Source organism: Microcaecilia unicolor, chromosome 1, assembly GCF_901765095.1.
Source record: "Microcaecilia unicolor chromosome 1, aMicUni1.1, whole genome shotgun sequence".
NCBI classification, from domain to species: Eukaryota; Metazoa; Chordata; class Amphibia; order Gymnophiona; family Siphonopidae; genus Microcaecilia; species Microcaecilia unicolor.
In genome coordinates, this window is record NC_044031.1 from 311877614 (window position 1) to 311900844 (window position 23231).

The 23231-nt window shown below is 44.0% G+C and overlaps 1 protein-coding gene across 1 annotated transcript in view; it reads right to left on the bottom strand.

Moving 5' to 3' along the window:
* Positions 1-23231, bottom strand: part of LOC115473410 (voltage-dependent T-type calcium channel subunit alpha-1I-like) — a 935734-nt gene that overhangs the window by 659174 nt on the left and 253329 nt on the right.

Genomic DNA, 23231 nt, shown 5'->3' on the forward strand with positions numbered 1-23231 from the left:
ACTTTGATGAGCCGAGGTCTGAAGGATTGGTGGTGGGGGGGGGGGGGTTAAGGGAGGAAGAGAGAAAGAAGTGTGGACCAATGGGAGGGGGGCAGAAGTGAGAGGCAAACTGCATCCATAGGGGGGTTGGCAGGCAGACAGTGCACCCCTTATTGCCTGCACAAAGAGTAAACCATCTCCACTGCCCCACCCTTGAAACACCACTGCCACCATTTTGTCTGGTTTAAGAAGCACCCTTATTGTTTTGACTATTTAAAGTCTTTCATTAAACAAGCACTGAACTGGATTGTGAGTTTGTGGAAATGGAAACAAGTGGCAGAATGAATGAACCCTGGGGTCAACCAGTGGCGTAGTCAAGGGTGGGCCTGGGTGGCACTTTGGGCTCAGGCCCACCCAGTAACAGCACACCTATGATGTGGCTGGCAGAGATCCCCAAGCCCCATCAGCCGAAAACTCCCAACAACTGTTCCTCCTGCATACGTTGTAAATAGCAGATCTTTGCCTGCAGCGAGCAGCGACTGTTACATACTGCTCGCACCAGCCCCACAGCCTTCCCTCTGATGTATTCCCGCCTATGCAGAAACAGGAAGTTGTATCAGAGGGAAGGCTGTGGGGCCAACATAAGCAGTGTGTATTAGTTGCTGCTTGCTGAAAGTGAAAATCTGCTATTTAAAAGGTATACGGGGAGGGGGGATGTTTGAGAGACCATATGGCATGCAGGCGAGAGAGGGCGAGACCAAATCATTTGTGGGACAAGGTGGAGTTCTTCTGCCCACCCATCTTGGGCCCAGGCCCACCCAAAATTGGGCATCTGGCTACGCCCCTGGGGTCAACAGCCTCACAACTTTAGCTGGTCCTGCCCAGAATCTTGCAATTCACAGGGGTGTAGACCATTGAGGAGTAGCCTAATGGTTGGAGCAGTTCGCTGAAAACTAGGGAAGACAGGGTTCAAATTCCACTGCACCTCCTTATGAGTTCGGGCAACTCACTTAGCCCTCCATAGCCTCAGCTACAAATTCAAAGGGCAATTCTATAACTAGTATATTTACATGTTTTTATGTAGCCCCTATGAAGTATGTGCCACAATGACGCTATACCAAGTGAGAGACCACAGACAACTGGGGCTACATAAAAACATGCAAAAATACTAAAGAGTGTGAAATGAACTGATACCAACTGGACAAGATGGCAAGGAGGCAATCATAAGAACCATGTGGGAGCCAAATCCCAAATTACAAACCAACTGGTGAAAGAATTCCAATGAATCAAAGCTAAGAAATAATCGACTGCCATCAGAAGCAGAAAAAAAATGGATTCCTTTACTCATATTTTGCCTCAGACTATCAGTGTAATAAATCTAGTGTAGAAGACAAGAGTAACTATCACTTGTCTTTCAAAATTCTGGATTCATCAGATGAATATACATACCAAAACTTAAACACAGCTACCACAAGAACAAGACAATCACCTCACTAAATGCCAATTATCACTGCATGAAGTCTCCCTACTTTCTAAGAGACTTTTATTTTGCCCTTCTAGTAAATTAGATGAAATTCAACTACACTCAGATCCACAAGAACATTTTAGAAAAAATTCTGCTGAAAGTACATGTATTTCTGCAAAAGAAAATACCTCCAAGTCGCTGGATTACAGTTTTGAAAAATAGTAATTATTTCTCCCTACCAAGTGGACGAAACAATAAGTTAGAGAACTACACAGTGTTTTTCAGACACAAAGGGACATCACGGCAAACAGAAGAAAATTATATACAACCTCTCTCTGCCATAAAAACATCCCTACAAATAACCCTGATGATATCAAACCAGCATACAAAGAAGGCTCTGTACTGACTATGGACACACATAGGTACATAGAAGAGGAACAGAAACAACTTGCAAACAGTACATATTACAGGAAGCTGAGATAACTACACTGACAAATCGAATCAATACCATTTCAAAGCAACTTCAGTCTGAACTGGAAACCCAACACCAAGCCAGTCTTTTATTGCTATTTTCTACATGCTGCTTAAAATTTATAAATGCTGGCAGATTGGAGCAAGATGGCAGCGGCAAGGCTGTGTGTGAGAGCTATGGTGTTTTTCCTGCTTCTGTTACCTGCTTTTCCTAATGGGCAAGACAAGGAAGGGAGTTTCCCGACCTAGTTTGTGTGGCACTTCGAGCATCGTAATGGCCGGCCCAAATGATAGATATGTTTGCTGCAGCCACTCTCTGGAGAAGACTTCAAATGGGCAGCTACTGAGAGATGCCATGTGTGTGGGAGATGGCTTTGGAAAGATCATTTAGCCCTGATAAGCGCAGAGCTCCAACACAACCCAGAACTGTTGTTCTTGAAGCTGCGGGAGATATGCAGAGTGGAAAGCAATATGTCGTCGGGCCTGCTGAGCCATTTTTGAAAGCATCTCCTTCAATCAAACACAGCAATGGAAAGATAAATATGGAGACTCTAACTCTGGAAACCTGTGTATGTCCAAAGAGTCTATGGTATTGGATTCAGACCAAAATTGCTTACAGTTCATTGGTGTCTATAGATAAACCTGAGGTAGTCACTCTTGAAACTTTATGGTTTGCTGTAGACAACTTAGGCAAAATACTTGTTGGTAAATTTCAAATGGTGGAAAATCAAGCAATGGAACTTTCTGGAATTATTACTGAGCATAAAACTTCAAAGACCAAGAGAAACATTTTCAGTGGCATAGCCACAGGTGGGCCCGGGAGGGCAGAAGCTCATTCTCTGTGAACTTAGGCCTACCTAGTAGCAGAACAGCTGTGATGTGGCTGGCGGGGATTCTCATGCCTCACCAGCTGAAGATTCCCAGCATCTCTCCCTCCCCTCCCCCCAGGTGATTGGGGTCTCTTAACTGCACTTTCCCAACCCCTGGTACCATTTAAATCCTTCAGCTCTTCATTGGCATTGAGCAGTGACTCATAACCACTACTTATGACAGCCCTGAGCCTTCCCTGTAACATAACTTCCTGTTCATGGGACCAGGAAGTTATTTCAGAGGAAAAGCTTGGGGACGGTGCAAGCAACAGGTATGACTTGTTACTCTCTGCCTGTGAAGAACTGAAGGATTTAAATGGTACCAGGGAGGAGAAAGGGGTGCAGTTAAGAGCCTGGAGGAGGGGAGGGAGAGATGCTAGGCAGGGGATGAGGTTTTTGGACCCACCCACTTTGGGCTCATGCCTGCCCAAAATTGGGTGTCTGGCTATGCCCCTGGTTTAGATTCCTTAGAATTGAAAGTTAACAAGTTAGACTCATTGGTGGTTTGGTAAAAGACAATTGTGGCGAAACGGGGAATTTTTCTGCTTGTAAATTATATTGTTTATGATGTGCATTTCCTTTGTTTGGCCAGCAGGTGGTGACTGTCTGTTGTTTGTACTGTTGTTACAGAACTATCAGTTTCTTCTTCCCATCAAGAAAGCTGTGAAGTAATTTTTTTTAGTCGCAGATAAGGGAGTAGAAAGAGAAGGTTCTCTTTTCCTGAGACCCTGTGAACAGTTAGACTTCATAACCTGTGAGCAGCTAAATCCTGAACTCCCCAGGTACTATTTAGGCAGTAGATGTTTAGATAGTTTTATATTTGATCCATATTCAGTTATCTGTTTATGCCTGTTCTTTTCCACCTGTTTATATGGTTCACTGTTCTATTCTGACAATAAACCTGATTAGTTTATTGACTCTGTTGTCCTGGATTGACTAAGAAACCTGGTGGTTTGTGTTTTGGTCTGTGGGTGCTTTCTGGGAACTGTGGGACCCCTGAGAATGTGGCCCCAGTAACCTATAAATCACCAAGGAATAAACTGAGAGTGGGTGACTCGCCCAGAGGCAAGTAAGACCTAGTCGATGGGGTAAAAAGTGCTAGTGTAGAGCACAAGTGACAAGTGCAGGTGAACCTGAGCTGTGCTGGGGACAGACCCTCCAGGCGGCTGCAAGTTTAGACCCAGGCGGATGGTTAGGCATTTTGTCACAACAATGTTGTGATCCAGAAGAAACTGGAGACAATGTAAAAGTTTTCCAGGATGAAAAACCTATGGTTTATTAATATTACAAGAAAAACTGACATTTCAGCTGAAGAAATATATGAATGAGGTATTATACATTGCTTTGGACTATTATCCTACTTTGAATAGAGTCTTTTATATTTCTGTTCCCCATCGTAGTAAAAATTATGATCACAGCAGAGGCAGAATTTGGAACTGATTTATCTATTGATAGTTTGAATGAGCCTGGTGTACAAATAACTTTTTTTTTCTACTTTGATTGCTATATTTAAGGTGGAAAATGAGAGATAAAGTTTTCACACTTTACTTTTTAGACATTGATTATAATTTTTTGGGGTCAGCACATGTAATTGTTTCCGGATGTGTCCAAGGCAACCTAAAGGAGGTGGAAACCTATGTGACCCCTGAAGAAGGTTTTTCCGAAACTTGGCCAGGTTGAGTCCTGTTTCCATTAAAGTTGACGCTTGGATAAACTCTTGCTGTGTTTGTCCTTCCTTGGATTCCTGCTGCTGTTTAGTTGTCTGCTCAAAGTTAAGCGGAAGCACTTACACCTGCTGAAACCTGGTGCAAATGCAGTAAACTGTCTCCTGTTTTGTTTCTGTCTAACTTTGGGCACCATTTACTGAATTCCCCCTTATATGCTTGCAAAAATTTTATTGCTTAAGATTTATTATTGTTCTTATTGCCTGAGTTTTTTCCTGTTCAAGCATTTTACTTGTCTAAGTTGTTTTGATTTCCAATAAAAATAATAATAAAAAATCCTGGCAGATCAATCATAAAATCCTACTGCCACCATCAAAAAGGAAAAAAATAGTACTTGTGGAACGCAGGTTTTTAACAGAGCATCTAAGTTAAAAGGACAGGAAGGCAATTAATTTTAGCCTATTTTAAAATGACACGTTGGGATTGATCCAAGATGGTGGCATAGCATTTAATTGCACCAGACGCGCCCAGTTACCTGATCGAAGCGCTGTTGGGAGCGGCTCCGGACCCCCGCAGATGATGGGGAAAAGGAGAGGGAAGGTGCGGGAGAATCCCTCAACCCCCACCGGGACCCAACTCCACCACCAGGTGACCTTGGATCAGTTTGGGTTAGCACCTGGACCCAGGCAAGTTTCTTCTCCTGCTGTCGGAGCCGGCGCATCAGCGCTGACCAGCAGTGTCGACGGGGTTTCCTTGTGCCCCGTCCAACGTGTGGCTCCCCCCCAGCCAGGAGAGACAGTGTGGAGTCAAGTCCGGCAGCTCAGGCTTCGAATGTAGAGGACCTGAATGTGCAGGGAGGGAACCTGCCCACGCTGGGAGAAACGGTTAGGAGCACCAGGCTGGAAGAACAACTAGCAATACAAATATTGCCATCACAGATAGTGAGTCCTTTGAAACAGTCTATTGATGCTCCCCTTCCTGTTTTTTCTTCGGGGTCTATAGTAAAACCAGCCATAGTGACAATAGAGTCACTCTGGGACCTGAAATTTAACATTCAATCTTCTTTACAAATACTGATAACTAAATAGTGAAATTAAGGTATTGTCTGAAGCAGCCATTATCCAGGCACAGGCAACTGCTCAACAATCCTCTGAATTGAAACTTTTAGATGAGAAAATTCAAAAATTAGAATCTGTTGGACAAGTCTCAATTAAAGAAAGAAAGTGTACCTTTCATCGTTTAGAATATTTAGAAAATCAATCCAGGAGGCTTAATTTGAGGCTGACAAATTTTCCTAGATCACCTTTAATTACACCTATAAAAATGGTTAAAAAATATTTGGTGGAAATACTAGGTATGGTTGGGGATTCTTTGCCTCCTATAACTCGGACGCAGTATTTACAAACTAATGCAAAATCTTTGCCTGAAACTTCTCAAACCCAAGTAGGAAAGGCTATCGGCCTTATTTTCGAAAGTGATGGGTGCCCATATTTCGACCCAAATCAGGATATGGGCGCCCATCTTGCAAAGGCGCCCAAATCGGTATAATTGAAAGCTGATTTTGGGCATCTTCAACTGCACTCCGTCGCGGGAATGAACAAAGTTGACGGGGGCGTGTCAGGCGTGGTGAAGGCGGGACTGGGGCGACAGCAGTATGCAGGTCCCTTGGAGCAGTTGTTAATGGGTGCAGTGGACGTCAGGCAGGAGGACCCAGGTCCATCCCCCCCTACTTGTTCCACTTGTGCGGGTTAATGTTGAGCCCTCCAACCCCCCCAACCCACTGTACCCACATGTAGGTGCCCCCCTGCACCCCTTAGGGCTATGGTAATGGTCTAGACTTGTGGGCAGTGGGTTTTGGGAGGGATTTGGGGGGGCTCAGCACACAAGGGAAGGGTGCTATGCACCTGGGAGCTATTTTAATTTTTTTAATTTGTAAAAGTGCCCCCTAGGGTGCCCAGTTGGTGTCCTGGCATGTCAGGGGGACCGGTGCACTATGAATCCTGGCCCCTCCCACAACCCAATGCCTTGGATTTGTTTGTTTTTGAGCTGGGCGCATTTGGTTTCCATTATCACTGAAAACTGATAGCGCCCAGCTCAAAAACACCCAAATCCTAGACATTTGCCCCGCAGAACCATATTATTGAAAAAAAGATGGGCACCCATCTTTTTTAAAAAATACGGTTTGTCCCGCCCTTTCACATGGCCGCCCACAGAGATAGGCACCCACTTTCAATTATGCTCCTCTATGAATCTCACATCTTTTTTGGAATCCTCATTAGAGGTAATTACTGTGAAAATGATGAGGCTACTGTAATGATGAGCTCCCACCTCAGGATCCCAGGTCCCTCTTTCACTCAGAGTGAGCTGGTTCTCAGTATGCAGATTTTATGCAAATTAGTATCCTACCCCTTTCTACTCGGGGTGACCTGGTTCTCAAAAAGGCAAACATAGTCAGGCCTTATCAACAGTCTTTTCACCACCAGGCCATAGGGCTCAGCCAGTCTTTCTCATGGGGATCCTCCTGCTTCAGCTACCAGCCCTCTTCTGCAGTGGCTAGCTCTCCTCTCCCCTCACACTCAGGTGGGGTATTAAGTGGTTAATGACCAAACAGGACCCAGCCCATAACCTGCTGCACCTGTTTCTATCCCCAGGACTCTCCCCGGTCCTAGCGACCTCCTGCTATACACCCCTTACTGGCTCCCTTTAGTGACTCACCCAGCCCTTCTCCCTGGACATTTTAGGGGATCAGCACCCTCTAGGGGCCTAACCAGGGTAGGACAGCCTCTTCCTTCTCACATTACGCAGAGAAATACTGTGGTGGTTTCCTTTGCTCTGGAGATAGATCGAGACGCAGTACTGAGACTTTTCTTTCGTCATTTGGATTCTCTATTCTTGGGGTCTAAAGTAAGAATTTATCCAGATTTGTCTAGAGAAACACAGAAAAGGCATAAAGCCTTTTTGGTTTTGCGCCCAAGGACTTTGGCATTAGGTGCAAATTTTGTACTTAAATTTCCTTGTACATGTCGTATATTATTTCAGTCTAAGCAATTTCAATTCTTTGACCCCAAGCAGTTAGAAGACTTTTTGCAGTCTAAAGAAGAGGTTAATGTTATTGTTTAGACACAGATGTACACTATAAGACAGCTTGGAGTAGGCTACCTGGGTAGCATTAATCTATTAATTATTTCCTAGATACAATGTTAAGCATTATTATTATTTTTCCTTTCTTGGATCCAAGTTACCTAATGTATAGTGGACGAAAGAGTTGAATATACTACTACTACTACTTAACATTCAGTTATGGATAACTTTGAATATTTTGTTAAGTGGCATTTCCAATTTCTTGTATTATTGCGCTATGAGTTGTATAATATATATAATTTAATAAAAATAATGTACATAAAATGACACATGGAGGGACATTTTTAATATGATGGTTAAGTCTGACTATGGATGTTTTGCACAAAACATCCAAAATCCAAATAGGAAAGTCATTTTCTAAAAAAAGGAAAACATTCAGGTTTTTTTTTTTTTTTTAAATACCACTTCGAACAAGGTTTTATGATTTGTGAGGTTTTGTTTTGTTTTTTTGGACCATTTTCGAAAACAAACCATCCAATTGAAAAACATAGAAAATAAAGCCATTGGGATGTAGGAGAGACCAGCATTTTTACTACACTGGTCCCCCAGACATCCCAGGAGAGCAATGAGGCACCCTAGGGGGTACTGCAGTGGACTTCAAATAAATGCTTCCAGGTACACATCTCACTGTTGCTCCCTTATCTTGTCTGCTGAGCCCGCAAAAACCCACTACCCCCAACTGTACACCACTATAACAGCCTTTATGGGTGAAAGGACACCAATATGTGGGTACAGTGGATTTCTGGTGAATTTTGGAGGGCATACAGTTTCCACCACTAGTGTAACAGGTAGAAGGATGTATGGGCCTGGGTCCATCTGTCTACAGTGCACTGCATCCACCACTAGACTACTCCAGGGGCCCATATGCTGATGTAATGGACCTGAGTATAACATCTGAGGCTGGCATAGAGGATGGTAAGTAATGTTTTAATTACATTTTTGGGGGTGGGGTTGGGAAGGGCTCAGTGACCACTGAGGGAGTAAGTGGAGTTCATTCCTGATTCCCTTCAGTGGTCATCTGGTCATTTAGGGCACCTATTTGTGCCTTATTCATTATAAAAACAGGTCTAGCTTAAACCATCTTAGTTTTAGTGCTGGACATTTTTGTTTTGTTCCATTATGGCTGAAAAACGTCCAAATCTTAGGAACATCCAAATCTCACCCTTAACACGCCCCCTTGAGATTTGGATGAACTACAGACAAACAGCATGGAAAAACATCTGAAAAATAAGTGTTGAAAATACCGATTTGGACATCTTTGTAAGAAAAACATACAAATGCTGCATTATGCCACTTTTTAGACATTTTTCTCTTTTGAAAATGAGCCCCGTAATAACCTATCATATAAGGAAGAACCAGCTTGCACCATGCGTACTTTAGGTGTGACAATTTTATAAGAGTCCATTTAAGTCTTCATTTTATGCATGAAAAAAGTTTTATGAAATTACCGTCATAGAGGGGATTATCAAATGTTTTGTATACAACACAAACCATGTCATACAAACACCACAGACTTTCTGCAGTAGAATGAGGCCTTAGCTCACCCTTATGTGGGTCTTTCTCACATGCTAAAACTATTTCTACTGTTGCCAGAAAATGGCCAATTTTCCATTTTCCAAATTAATAGCCACAAGCTAATGTTTCCATTGACGCGTGGCCATTACCAAAAATTTACATGATCCCCTTACTGCCACCTATTTTGTAGGTAGTAAGAGCTCATGCATTAATCCTGTGCTAATCAGTTAGCGCATCTTCATTGCTGCACACTAACCGATTAGCATAGAAACACCCTCTCTCCACCCTCAGACACAGCCCTCCCAGAAAAATTAAAAAATATGCTTTAGCACGTGGTTTGCTTGTGCAGGATGCAATCAAAGATACTGAATTGCATCAATAAGATTGAACTATGGTTACATCAAAACTAAATCCAGTTAAGACTGAGAGTCTTTTGTTAGGTACTGGTCCATCTACTATTGCTTCCATCACCTTGAATAGCAATGACAATTTGGCCATAGTTAACTCTTCCAATGTTTTAGGCTTTATATTTGATTCAGCATTAACCTGTGAAACTCAGATTAATAAATCTATACCAGAAATGCCTTTTTTTTAAAATTGAAACAGCTGAGGACAATTTATCTTAAAATTGGAAGTTTTAGTGCAAGCTTTATTTCTCAATTGGATTATGCTAATGCATTATATTCAGGAATTGCAACTTCTGCACAATACTGCAGTACGTCTGTTTTTTTTTTTTTTTTTTTTAGAAAGGCTGGGTTCGAATGTGTTACTCCATTGCTAATTTTAGTATATTGGTTGCCAGCTAAGGCATGCATAATGTACAAACTGGCTTGTTTGATGTTCAAAACGCTATACGGTTTAGCTCCTGAAGGTCTAATTGACCTAGTTCAGTATCCCTCACTTAGGGGCCCTTTTAGCAAATGGTGGTAAAAGGGAGCCCTGCAGTGGCATCAGTGCACTGGTTTGCAGCACACGGAGGCCCACTTTTATTACCACCTGTAAAAGGCTATAAAAAGAAAATAGCTGTTCAGTAAGTTAAACACTCCATTTCATGAGGGAAGCTGTAGGGGCTCAGATGGTAGCCCGGCAGTAACCGGGCAGTGCATAGTGCTGCCCGATTACTGCCAGGCATGCCCCCTGTGTTAGAAAATACAAAAGTATCTTCTAGTGCCCTAATCACTGCACACCAGAAGACAGAACTACTGCTGGTCTCCTGAGCAAGCTCAGCAGTAGGGCCAATTTGGCGCATGGCGACGGGGCAATATACCGCCGTTTCATAAAAGGGCCCCTTAGAGAAGAATTGAGTTTGAAAAAATCTCTTACAATGATGTTTCCTTCCTACAGGGCTGCAGGCTATAAAAAGATATTAGCATCATCATTTTCTTACAAGGTAGTTGAAATATGGAACAATCTTTCACTTGCTACAAGACAGCAGCTTTCTTATCATACTTTTCTCATAAGAGTCTTAAAACCAAATTGTTTAAAAATTTCTTGACTTAATGTCACTTGTTTTTCTTTGTTGTTTTAATAATTTGTAATTTTACTGTGTAACACTGTAGTTCCTATAGTTTTATAAACTACCCTGAACCCTTTTGGGTAGATGATACTATAGAAAGGTTATGTTAAATTAGATTAGATAAGCAAAAAAAAGGAGGTAAAAAACCTCACGGTACCATGAGATGTGAAACAAAAAGAAGTGAGGAGAAACCAAGGAAGATTAAAAAAAAAACCTTTATTGCGGAAACAGGAAATGAGGGCGGGACCAGAGCTGAGAGAGAAGGGAAGGCTGAAGCGCCGAGCCTGCTCGCATTTCACTGCTGCTGCCAGGACTGAGCGAGGCAAGGTAAGATGAGTTTTAAATTCTGGAAGGCAGGAAGGCGAGGACGGAGGACTCTTGTGGGAGAAGAGATCGGGCTGGGGTTGGGCCTGGAACTCGGAGGAGAGGGGGGCCTGAAACTCGGAGGAGAGGCAGGGGGGCTGGAACTCAGAGGGGAGGAGATGGGGGCCTGGAACTCAGAGGAGAGGAGGGGGGGGGGCTGAAAAGGGGCAGGTGGTGTTTGGGGCGAGTTACTGGACATGGAGGGGAGGGGAGAGAGGAGAAATCACTGGACTAGCAGCAGTACCTGGAGGACTAGCCAGTTAACTTAGAACAGGAAAAAAGCTCCGAATGTCAGCAGTCCCCAAGTAATACCCAGTGGCTCTCCAAGACCTGCATATTCACTGCTGGTGGCCAGATGATATGGCCTGGCACAGAATATCTAGGGCTAATCACCATGAGAAATACAATGGTGATCTTTGTACACAATTGAATTTTTAAGAGTCAGTTGCGGCACTGACAGGACCTCTAATGAAGGCATATGTGCTGAAACATGGCCTGTGTTGAGAATTTCTTGTCAGTGGATCCTGTATATTGTATTTGAAGATTTTACTATGAACACACCTTTTGAATTTGAAGATAAACTGTGGTTTTGGCCATCCTGGTACTTTGTCATGGTGTCTTCCACCTTTTTGTTTGACCTTTGATCCACTAAATCTGTTTGCTGTACCAGTGTTTCAGAGGGAGTTGTTGTTTTTTTTTAAATTCTATACCCTTCATTCTGCCCCCAAACTAAGCCCCTAGATACTTAATTGTTCCCCAAGCTGACTGACAGGTAAAAGGAGAAATGTCTGTCTCTGATACAAATGTATTTTTGGAAGTGCCTTGGGCTTACTCCAATTGCATTTATAACCTGCAATCTGAGAAAACTATCCTATCAGAGATGACAAGAATGGTATAGAGGAAATTATAACATAAACCATTGTTTCCCAAGTCAGTCCTGGAGTACCCCCTTGCCAGTCAGGTTTTCAGAATATCCATAATGAATATGCATACAGCAGCTTTGCCTACAATTGAGGCAATGTATGCAGATGAATCTCATGCATATTCATTGTGGATATCCTGAAAACCTGACTGGCAAGGGGGTACTCCAGGATCAACTTGGGAAACATTGGCATAAACCATACCAGCATCCACATAGGCAGAAAGTTTACACTCAGTTCTTTGAGTACTGATACCACAAATATTTCTGTCTGATAAAATATCAATAAGCAAAGGCTTCAATACTGTATTAAACAGGAGTGGGAATAGCAGAGAGCCCTGGTGGATGCCCAGTAAAGTCAAAATGCCCTAGAACATGCATTATTGACCAGTATCATGGTTTGCACATAAATCAGACCATATGAATTAATTTAGGACGGAACCAAATAATTTCCAATATATGGAATAAATATGACCATTTAATATAGCCAAAGTCTTTCTCAGCATTGAGCAACAATGCAACCTATGTCAGACCTATATCTTGGGCTATTGATAGAAGGTTACAAAATAAACAGGCATTATCAGAGGCTGAGCTCCTATTAATAAGTCCCTTCTGATCCCTGTATATAATTGAACACATTATTCTGTTCAATCTCAACACCAGTTTCCTAACATAGACTTTACAGTTCTGTTAATGAAAGAGATAAGTCTATAATTCCACACAAAAATAGGGTCATCTCCAGTTTTTCCAAATTAAATGGCGGGGCATGCCTGGCTTCCGGGATTGAATATCTATTATTTATTTATTTATTATTAGAATTTGTATCCCACATTTTCCCACCGATTTGCAGGCTCAATGTGGCTTACATTTGCCGTAATGGCGGTAGACATTTCCGGGTAACAGAGTACAAAAATCGTTGCATTAAGGTGCATACATACATGGTAAAGAAGAATACATTATGGTAGTGCATATTGATTCCTGCATGATAGATAGGATTGTAACATACATTAGGTCATCGACTGTAGAGAAACCATATTCAACATAAGGGTTAAAGTGAAAGAGGTTAGTCAGTCAAGTGATAAGAGTTCGATTTTTCTAGTTCATGTGTAGTCTCATTATTTAGTATTGAGGATGAATGTTATTGGTATGCCTTCTTGAATAGATCAGTTTTCAGTAGCCTTCGGAAGATAGTTAAATCTTGCGTTGTTTTTATGGCCTTCGGTAATGCGTTCCATAGTTGCGTGCAAATGTAGGAGAAACTGGTTGTGTATGTGGATTTATATTTTAATCCTTTACAGTTGGGGTAGTGGAGATTGAGGAATGAGCGTGCTGATCTTTTTGCGTTCCTAGTACATAAACCAGCATGTAAAATAAATAAATAATAATCTACTATAATAATTTCCACCGCCAACGTTCTGAAGCTGACTTGGTGGCTTCACTGAAATGAAGGGTTCGTAAGGTTCGTTAGGTTTGTCAGTCTGTCATCATCTCTCTCTGTCCCGCCCTCGCGTCAAAATGTGATGATGTCGAGGGCGGAACAGTGAGAGACGAGGCAACCAACCAACGTGTTTCCCTACTCCTCCCCCTGCCTGGGAATGAGCTGTCAGTGCACCGCTCCCTGCCACTTCAGAGCAAGTGGCAGGGAGTGGCGCATCGAAAAACTACAAACGCGCCACGCCAGAATCCCCCCCCCGGCGCATCACCCAAGCCCCCCCAGCACATCAAACACCCCGCCCCCAAAGCACATCAAACACTCCCTCCCCCCACCCGAAGCACATCAACAACCCCCCCCCCCAGCGCATCAAACCCCCTCGACACCAGCACATGCCAATAGTAACGCTGTCCGGCCGCTGCTGCTTTTCCTGTTGAGCAGCAGCGGACGCTACAAAAAGAAAAAAAGCGAAAAATGTTTTTAAACACAGCCCAAATCATTCGCAAATGCCCAAGTCTTAAAACGCAGTCTCTGCAGCCGCTCCTTCTCTCGCCTGTCACGTCACTGCGCTCCTCCGGGGTCTTACTCCAGGGGCAATGACGTGGAGGCGAGAGGAGAAGCGGCTGCAGAGACTGCGTTTTAAGACTCGGGTATTTCCGAATGATTTGGGCTGGGTTTAAAAATATTTATCACTTCTTTTCTTTTTGAAGTGGCTGCTGCTGCTCAACAGGAGAACCAGCAGTGGCCGGACAGCGTTACCACTTGCAGCTGCGGGTGGAGAGGGGGTTTAATGCGCCGGGGGGGAGGGGAGGGTCGCTGGATATGGGTAGCTGCAGGGGGGGCAGGGGGAGAGGAGGGTCACTGGACATGGATGGCTGGAGGGGGAGCAGGGGACAGGGGGGTGGGGAGGGGGGCCCTGCGAGAGGGGGGGTGGGGGCTCACACTCACTCACTCACTGTCTCTCACATACACTCTCTCTGACACACTCCCTGTCTATCACACTCTATCTCTCTCTCATACACACAGACACTCTGTCTCTCACACACTCTCTCTCACACAAACACACACACACACACATGCTGTCTCTGTCTCTCTCTCATTCTCTCTATGACACACACACTCCCATCTGACACACACACTCTCTCTCAAATATACACATTCCGAGGAAAACCTTGCTAGGGCCCGTTTCATTTGTGTCAGAAACGGGTCTTTTTTACTAGTAATTACATAATCCCAGCTGCCAATATTCAGCAGCATGTAACTGGCTAGTGCTGCTGGATATCAGTTCTAACTGGACATTCCCTAGCCGGCTAAGTTAGGGGTGGTCCTGGGGGCAAAGTTTCGTTTTCGCTTTTAAGCACGAGAGGGCTCTTCATAGAGCCGCGTTTTTGCAATTGCTGCGAACGGCGATTTTGTTTATACCATACGCTGGGGCATTGAATCTGACTTCAAGTACATCGTACTGTGTCCCCTTTTTGGACCCCTGAAGCAGGCGCTGTTTAGCGCCAAAACACGGCCCGTGTTGGGTCATCAATAAAGAACTCTTATTGTCCCAGTCTTGAAGACCCAGTGTTGCTCTTTTTGTCTGTATACTTTCTGTGTATGCTGTATTACCCTCTCTGTCTGCGTTACAGGCCCTTACTGACATGAGCTGAATATTGTGCTCCTGAAGTTTAGGAGCAAGGATTTCTACCAAATGCCTGATAAAATTTGACCAGAATGCTGTCCGTCCCTGGAGGTTTACATGATGGAAGCTTCTTAATAGCCTTTTCAATTTCTCCTTTGGTATTCTCCCTGTCTAGTAGTTTCCTACAATATTATGACACATCCATGTGATTCAAACCAGAGAGGTGGAAATTTTATAAGACAGGTGCTAACATGTGTGTGTTAGGCAGCGACAGACTGATCATTGGAACAATAGGGCAGTGCCTAAGGGTCCACATCAATAGAGTGTCCACTCTCCCCTAGCTTCCATCTAATCTTATCACTTTTGTTAGGTGGTTAGGGGCCCAGACCACTATCTGTCCATTCCTGGTGTGAGGCATATTTTTAGAATACTACATATTCACATATATATGCCGAAATTCCACCTAAGCACTATTTTGTGAATTTCACCTATCTTGCATAGTGCGTACTGCAAGGGGGGGTACACATGGGTAGAGCAGACATTATAAAATACTATACAGCAGATGTATATCCTCAGCATTTAGGTGCCCACAGTTACACACCAGATGTATGGCTGGCATAAGTATGCACTCCTATATTCTAGGCATGCACATACCTGGTTAGGCTAATATTCTATAAATGAAAGTAGACACTTACCTTCCTTTATAGAATTGCCCTTAAATTGTGCTAGAGTATCATGTTCAAAGGCAATTTATGAAGAGTTCAGCTGACAACAAAATTCCTGGAATTGCTGAGCTATTTCTACATCTGTCCTCACTTTATCTCACCCTGAGTAATAATGGTTTGCACCCCTTTTCTTTTCTGTCTCTCTTTTAAATGCATTGGCAATAAATGCCCGCCTTATTGTCTTCAACATAAAACAATGGCTTCTGAAGGAGGGTAGAAATGCTAGTTTCTTGACTCAGAAGTGCATTATAGGCATATTTACATTGCTTTAACCATATTTATAAGTCATGATCTTGCTTTAACATTCATAGATTTTCTAGAGTTTTCATTTCTTTTTATAAATCCAGGATCTTTTTATTATCTTTACATTTGCCAGCTGATTATGCAATATTTGTTCCTCTTATAGTTGCTTTGGTTGCATTCCCATTGTACATCAACTCTAAAGAATCCTTTGTATGGAAACATGACCGTTAGTAGTAGTGTCATGAGACTACTGCTAGGGGTCACCATTGCCGACGAGGGCAGAAGAGACTGGGGATCGCTCCTACCTGCCCACTAGACCCCAGGGATTTTTAAAGGTATGAAGGGGGGGGTACCTTCAGGGTGGTGGTGGGGACCTCAGGGGGCTGTTCTTAATTTGGAAGTTGAGGCTTCCGTGAGGGGTCTCACCTTAGGGGGGCCATTTGGGTGAAAGTACCTGCTTGGGGGGCTTGATTGGGGGCACAATAGGGAGGCATGTGAGAATCTAAAATCTAGGCAGGTTGCTTCCGGATGGTAAAATAACCCCAGGCTTTTATCTGATGAGATGTGCTGATTGTGTGGATTAAAGTGCCAGCCAGCCTTTTAGCTGTTGCTTGACTTGGTGCCAGACCCCAAACCACTCCAAAAACTCTTTTATGTAACCTGCCCTGATGCTCACTGGGCAACAGGGTTGCAGAAGTCACAGATTATTTATTTACTTAGATTTTGCTCACATCTTTTTCAGTAGTAGCTCAAGTTGAGTTATATTCAGATACTCTGGATATTTCTCTGTCCCAGGAGGGCTCACAATCTAAGTTTGTACCTGAGGCAATGGAGGGTGAAGTGACTTGCCCAAGATCACAAAGAGCAACAGCAAGATTTGAACCGGCCATCTTTGGATTGCAAGACCAGTGCTCTAACCACTAGGCCACTCCTCCACACATTAGTAATGTGGAGGGGCATTTTTGATATAATGTCAGGATGTTTTGCGCTGCACATCCCACATCCGAATAGCAAATGTAACCATTTAAAAAAAAGTTTTCAAAAATACCATTTGTAACAAGGCTTTGTGCTCTGTGCATTTATCTTTTCATGCCATTTAACAGAAAAACATACACAAGTGAAAAATGTAGAAAATCAAGCCACTGAGATGTAGGAGGGACCAGCATTTTTAGCAGACTGGTCCCCCAGACAGGGAGGCCGAGAGACTGAACAGGGCCCGGGACAAGGCCGCCTCAGCCCCCCCCAACCCCCCCAAGGATCACCGCCACCCCCCCCGCCTCCCACCAATCGCTACTGCTGTCGCCTCCCTCTCTTGCTCCCAGGCCGCTGGTGCCACATTCCCCAGTCTCCAACTACCTACCCTCAGCTCCCTTCTGTCTGCCATCTGATCCCCTTCATTTAAAAACAAAAATCTCGAAATCGGCAGCGCAGCGCCTTCTGTGTGAAAGTGGCAAATTCGCCTCAGGTGGGCCTTCCCTCACTGTGTCCAGCCGTCCTCTGATGTCACTTCCTATTTCCACAAGGGCGGGACATAGTGAGGGAAGGCACGCCCGAGGCGATCTGCCTCTTTCACACAGAAGGCGCTGCGTTGCCGATTTTTTTTAAATGCAGGGGACCGGTTGGCAGACAGAAGGGAGCTGAGGGTAGGCAGGTGGAAACTGGGGGCCACGGCGCCGGTGACCTGGGAGCAGGAGAGGGTGAGAGACCCCGGCCCTGGGCCCTCCTTGGAGTCCTGGGCCTGGGTAATTTTGCCTCCCCTGCCCCCCCTCTTGGCAGCCCTGCCCCCAGACATCCCAGGAGAGCAATAGGGCACCCTAGGGGGCACTGCTGTGGATTTCATATAAATGCTCCCAGGTACACATTTCACCATTGCTGAGCCCTCCAAAACCCACTACCCCTAACTGTATACCACTATAATAATCCTTATGGGTGAAGGGAGCATCTATATGTAGGTGCAGTGGATTTCTGGTGAGTTTTGGAGGACTCACAGTTTCTACCACAAATGTAACAGATAGGGGGAGGTATGGGCCTGGGTCCACCTATTTACAGTGCACTGCACCCATTACTATACTACTCCAGGGACCTGCATGCTGCTCCAATGGACCTGGCTATAACATCTGAGGCTGTCATAGAGGCTGGTGAGTATATTTTTAGTCATTTTTATTTTTTTTTTTTTTGGGGGGGGGGGGGTCAGTGACCACTGGGGGGAGTAAGGGGGGCTCATCCTGGAATCCCTCCAGTGGTCATTTAGGGCACCTTTTTGTGTCTTATTTGTTGTAAAAACAGGTCTAGACCAAAACGTTAAAGTTCCAGCCCTAGACGTTTTGGCTGTAAAATGTCCAAGCATTAGGCCCGCCCATAGGCGCCCGGTATAAGAGGCTTGGAGAGGCTAAGCCTCCCCTGCTGTGCTCTGAGGGGTTTAAATTGTTGATTTACCTCCATCCTCACAGCAGGAGCTGTAGTGAAAGCCCTCTAGCCTTGTGTAACCAGTTGTAGAAATTGGTTTATGGTTTGTTTATCTTACTGCTGGGAGAGGGGGGGGGGGGGCGTTGGCTGGAGGTGTCCTGGGTTGCCAGGGAGATATTTAACGAGGATGACTTCCTGACCTGCACTGAGGACAGATAGCAACAGAATCTGGGCCAGCATGATCAGAAAAAGTCACCAAACAAAGGTACAAAAGATCATTTTATTTTCATTATAGTGTTTGGAATATGTCCACTTTGAGAATCAGGTGCTCAACATTAAAAGTTTATATTTATTTACTTATTTATGGCATTTTATCCCACATTAATTAGGGTGTTTTGTGGCTCTACATGAGAATTGTGATGATATGATCCCTTGTTTCATATTGTTGACGGTCTGCATTTTCTGTATGGGTGGTATATTGGTGTATTAGGTTCTGCCCAGTGTAATATTTATGGTACAGTAAGGTTCTGAGTGTGTTTTTGCACAAAGTTGTGCATAGTGTTTTGCAGTTGAGCGATTGTGCTTAGAATATGCTTTGAGCAACCACTTTATTCTTTGACATATGATACATATCTAATATCTAAATTTAATAAAAGGTATTAATTGTGACTTTTATTTTTATTTATTTATTTTTTCTGTGTGTTATCAGACAATTATGGATTTAAGCTCCACCCCTGGCCCCACCCCAAACCCCGCCCCCTTTAGCCTCCCCAAACAGTTGGGCCACCGACCGCCTATGGGCCCACCCCAAACCCACCCTACTCCCACCTTCAAAACATTCCTGACATGCCCTCTTGTGATTTGGACACACTGCAAAAGAAATACATAGATAGATGTCTGCATAACAGGTTTTGAAAATAGCAATTTGGACATTTTGAGAAGAAATTAATTCAAAAGGTGATTTATGACATTTTTTGGATGTTTTTTCTCTTTTGAAAATGTGCCCCATAGTCATATACGAGTTGTAGATGGCAACATTCATTGCTTAGACCAAAAATTAAATATTTCCAAGACTTTTCAACTGCAGTCTTTGACACTGTGGAGCACCAATGATATGTGTATAAAGCAGTGTTTCTCAACTTGCCAAGTATCCCTTAAGTCTAACTGAGTACTCCTGTATATTCCAAAAACTGGTCATTTTATTTTTCTAATCACGTTGGTCCCAGTATCTGGTTTCTGTTTTCCTCTGTTTTCTCTTAACTCTCATGACAGGGTTTTCTGTCCATTTGACATTTCTTCTCTCGCTAGGTCCATCATCTTCCTTCTCTGTGTGCTTATCTTTCTGTATGCCCAGCATCTCTCTTCTCTGTGTGTCTTTCTCTCCCCCCTGGAATGCAGCATCTCCTCTCAATTTTGTGTGTGTGTGTCTCTCCCCCAGTCATACAGCATCTCCTCTCTGTGTGCATCTCTCACCTCCCCAAGACATGCAGCATCTCTTCTGTGTGTGCACCTCTCTCCCCCCCAGCCATCCAGAATCTTTCTCTTCCCACCCCATGATCCAACATCTCTGTCCCCCCCACTCATTACCCTTTTGTCTCACTGACCCCTCCATCCAATACTGTCCTTCTATCTCCCTTCCATCACCATACAACATTGCCTCATCTCTCTTTCTTTCTCTCTCCTCTCCCCCACATCCAATATCACCCAGTCTCTATCCCCTCCCACCATTGTCCTGTCTTTCTTCCCATCCCTCAATATTCAGGATTGCCTCATCTTTCTTCCCCATAATCCAGCATTACCCCATCTCTCTCTCTTCTACTCACCCCACTATCCAGTATCGCTCTGTTTCTTTCTCTCTGTTCTCCCTACCCCCATTAACTACCACCACTGCCTGTCTCTTTCCCTCTCCCTCCACTACCATCATCCATAATTGCCCCATCTTTTTCACTTTCCTCCACCACCCGTCCTCCAGTCACTCACTCCCTCATCAGCACCTCCATCTCCCATTCCCTCACCTATTGCCTCTCCAATTCCATGCTGCAGAGACATCAAAACCAGGCATGGGGCCATACGTGCACTCCTGGCACTTGTTCCAGTTCTCCCCCTCCGAAACAGGAAGTTAACATTTGGGGGTGGTGGTACTGGCATGGGCCACCAGTGGTGGACCAGTGGTCCTACACCTCATTTCAGTTTCTTTGCAGCATAGAATCAGGAAGGCAGCAGGTGAGTAGTTGAGAGGGTGAGCAAACAGGTGGGCAGCAGGGAGGGGAAAGTAGTATTCAGGCACCAGGTACAGTTTATTTTCTGCTACAGTCTTGCATACCTGTACCGCATGTTGAGAACCTATGGTATAAAGTATACTACTGCCAGTTTTCTCTGCATCAGAAGACACTGATCACTGCAGCACAGTGTCCAAAACTAAAGCAAAAACGGACTCTTTTCTTATTTGGTGCTGCCACCGGGGCAAGCATAGTCAGATGAAATCTCTGGCTGATATGATTCCCTACTGCCACAGTTAGCCTAGTCGAACATAGCACAGCTTGAACAATTTGCAGACATTCTCAGTTCATGATGCTGCCAGATGTCAGCTGTTGTTAGAGCCATATCAAATAAAAAGATACTATTGATGGTACCAACAATCCAATGTCAGTATTAGCAAGCTTCTCCATCGCCACTGATGTAACACACTTTCACACTGACCAGTTGCCATTGCATCTTAACTGTAATGAATGCAAGATACTATCAGTTATATTGCACAATGTATACTTCTGGTGCAAAAGATTGGACAGCCCCAATCTCATTGCTTAATAGCTGTCCACATTTTATTATTGGTAAGTTGCTTAGGAAGTGAGGATAGTTTTAAAGTCCCTTTAGTTTATTAGGAGGGGCATAATCGAAAGTTTGTCTGAGGACGTCCTCGCAGGACGTCCCCGTGAAGGGGCGGGGAAACCCATATTATTGAAACAAGATGGACTTCCATCTTTCATTTCGATAATACGGTCGTGGACGCTCAAATCTGAAAATTTAGGTCGACCTTGAGATGGTTGCCCTTAGACTTGGTTGTTTCTGATTTTCGGCGATTTTCAGAAAAGACCAAATCCAAGCCCTTTGGTCGTGGGAGGAGCCAGCATTCGTAATGCACTGGTCCCCTTCACATGCTAGGACACCAACCGGGCACCCTAGGGGGCACTGCAGTGGACTTCAGAAATTGCTCCCAGGTGCATAGCTCCCTTACCTTGTGTGCTGAGCCCCCAAATCCCACTACCCACAACTGTACACCACTACCATAGCCCTTATGGGTGAAGGGGGGCACCTAGATGTGGGTACAGTGGGTTTCTGGTGGGTTTTGGAGGGCTCACATTTACCACCACAAGTGTAACAAGTGGGGGGGGGGGGGGGATGGGCCTTGGTCCACCTGTCTGAAGTGCACTGCACCCATTAAAACTGCTCCAGGGACCTGCATACTGCTGCTATGGACCCGAGTATGACATTTGAGGCTGGCAAAAAATATTTTCAAAGAATTTTTTTGAGGGTGGGAGGGGGTTAGTGACCCATAGGGGGAGTAAGGGGAGATCACCGCAACGGAAAGCAGTTGGTCGGCTTTCGATTATGCTGATTTGGGCGTCCTTCTCTTTCAAAAATAAGCCTGTAGGTATATTTTATGCTACTATCGTGTTTGCTTCTCAATGAACTGTAAAATACCAACATTAATCTATTGCTAAGGATTATTCATTCGCTGATACACATTACCAATTAAACAGAAAAGCCTTTAAATAAAAGATCAAGCCCAGATTGACTGGGAGATGGGGGTGGGGGAGTGTAAATCAAACAGAGAGAGCTTTTTACTAGCCTATTGTTTAGCTGTCTTTTTAAAATAAATAAGTACAGCAGAGGGCCTGTTATTCAGCCGGCAACAATCAACATTTTGCTGACTGACACCGGTGCTATCCCCAGAAATTCAATGCCAGGCCATGTTTGGGCTCTGGGATTGAATTTCTGGTTATATGGAGAAGGCGAAAACATGGCATTTAAGTGCGATATTCCATACTTAGCTGGCTATGGTGAGCCCCAAAATGGACTAGATTCTATATATGATGCTTAAAAAATTGGCACCGAAATGAAATATGCCTAGGCATAATCTACGAAGTATGACTAAATATAGGCTTACTTTATAGAATAAGCCTAAATTTCTGTGTGGTGTATAGAATATGCCGAGTGCCCAACCGTGTGACTAAATTTAGTCACGGGCAGTTACGCCAAGTATAACTTGGTGTAAATGCTGACACCTAAACTAGGTGCGGACCGGGTGTATTCTATAACCGTGCACATAGATTTTATAAATGCCCTTGACCTGCCCATTCCACGATCCCTTTTCAACTGTGCAACTCAGAATTTACACACATCACGTTATAGAATATGCTTAGACAGTTCTGCACATACATTCTAATTAATGTTGATTACATAAGTACATAAGTATTGCCATACTGGGACAGACCGAAGGCCCATCAAGCCCAGTATCCTGTTTCCAACAGTGGCCAATCCAGGTCACAAGTACCTGGCAATAATTGTTTGGTAAGTAGCAATTAACGGTGCTAATTGGCTTGTTAGTTAAGTTACGCGTGCAAATCCAGAATGCGACTGGATTTGCATGCACACCTTTAGTCATGCTATATAGAGGAATAAGACTACATTTTATGTGGTCCTATTTATGTGGCTACCTTAGCCGATTAAGGGTCTTAATAGTGGCACTTTACCCGCCATGTGCTGACTCCGCCCCCAAAATAGTTGGTTTCATATTGCCTATTAACCGGACATTTTCAGCGGCACTATTTGGTTAAGTGATGCTAAATATGATTTAACTGTCCAGGAGCCATTTCAGGCCAGTTAAATCTCTCT